Here is a 2,018-nt window from a genome sequence, read left to right on the forward strand (position 1 = left end):
TGGTACTACGTATGTGCGTCCTGCAAGAATACCAGCTGGATCCTAAAGATAATTACTTGTTCAAATGTTTGTATCCAAAGGAAAAGGAGGCCTGAGAAGACAAAAACATCCCCCTTCAGGTGCCCCCCCAATTTGAGGAGCTGACAGAACTGTATGAAAACTAAACTGAAACTTTCCCATTCAGGGCCTTCCTTCCTTATACGGCTCTCTTGGTACCCTTTTGGATTAGGTTGCTAAACTCCCAACAGTTTACCTAGGAAAGGAGGAACCTACTATGTTGATAGAAAAGGTAGCCTTTTGTGATTTACTGCATCTTTTTCTTTCTTTGAACACCATTGCCAACCCAGAAAGTCACTTGTATTTTTCATACCGACAGTATCGGTTTTACAAGCAAGAACTGCACTCCATTAGGTTTCCAAAATGATCTACTCGGAGCTATTCTTAGCTTTGTTTGTTATACCACTGATAACATGTAATCATAATTGTAAAGCAAACAGTTTTAATACAAAACACTTAACAAAAATATAAATCATTCTAGGTATGTTATATCTGAAAAAGCCAAACTTTGTATTTTAAAAAATTTATTTCCTTTTGCAACTCTTACTATAGTCATCATCTCATGCAATGGTGCTGGCCTGCCAGCAACCGAGGTTGATCAGACACATAAAGAAGCATACAACTCTTGGATAAGACTCAAGAAAAGCCTTTAACTCTCAATAAATGCATCAGATATAAAAATGTAAAAGCAATCAGGACACATTCTGACCTCAGATAACTTTGGCAATTGAAGACTTCACTAACCTCAACCCACAAACACCTGTGATCTCAGCAGAACTCAGGCAGCATGTACAAGAATATTCTCACAACCTTGTGAGTGCTATCAATTACTTTTTAACCTTAAAATCAGTTAAGCAGTTACATAATGAGTTGTACAAACAATCTCACTGACTTTCATGCGATTACACAGGTAAGCAAATTACGCCTATCCTTGCAAATCAGGCTCTTGATTTGCGTCAGTTATGCACCACAAGCAGGAAATGAAGGTAGAATTTTACTAGCTCCGCATCATTCAGCAAATATGACTCGCGACAACTTTTATGACCCATATTGTCCACAGATATTAATTCTTTGCCCCGTGCTAGTCGCTGCCGTCGGTCTCACACGTCTAAAGTTAACAACTGCTTTGTTGCCCTTGATTCAGCATTTTATTTTTAAAAGAGCGGCCGGCAAGCAAGCCAGCAAGGCAACGGCCGTCGCACAGCTGGTGTGGCCGAACTTCAGTGACACTTTTCTCGTGGCGACCCGGGAAGCGAAGTTGAACACAGAACCGATGCCTTCCCTGGCGCAGCGGGGTCACGCCGAGGGGGTGTGCGCGCAGAGGAGGCGAGCGGCAGGGAGACGAGCCCACCTCCCCCGTCCCGGCGCGGCGGGGGCTGCAGGGGGGCGCCCATCGCCGTCGCCTCCCGGCGGGGCGGCAGCAGGCCGGGCCCGCCTGCCCTGCCCGGGGCGGGGAGCGGCCGGGGGTGGCTCTGGCGGGGCCGTGCCCTTCGCCGAAACAAACCGGTGGGAGCAGCTCCCTCTGAACTTTATGAGCTTCTGTAGCTAAGAGGAGCGGCCGGACACCGGAGCGGGTGGCTGGGAAACGGTGAGGCTTTGTTAGCCCCTGGCCCATTCCTCCCTGCCAGCGCCATTCCCGTCCGGCCCCTGCGGGCTTCCCGCGGCTGCTGAGCCCGGGGAAAGGCGCCCTGACCCGGGGAAGGGAAGGGAGAGGGGTCCGGCCGCCCCGGCCGGGCGCTGTGGAGCCGGCGGGCCGCCGAGGGCTGGTGGCAGCGGCGGGCGGCAGGAGCGGCCGGGGAGGCGGAGAGAGGGAGCGGCCGGGGCCGCCCCGGGCCCCGCAGCCCCCGCCGGGCTGTGCGCGGACGCCGCAGCCGGAGCCGTGTCCTCGACAAGCAGCGGCCATCGCGGCTCGCCACCCCCGTGCGCCCCTCCGAGGACGGAGGGGTGGGGGCAGAGGAGGC

This window comes from Phalacrocorax carbo, chromosome 2 (assembly GCF_963921805.1).
Source record: "Phalacrocorax carbo chromosome 2, bPhaCar2.1, whole genome shotgun sequence".
NCBI classification, from domain to species: Eukaryota; Metazoa; Chordata; class Aves; order Suliformes; family Phalacrocoracidae; genus Phalacrocorax; species Phalacrocorax carbo.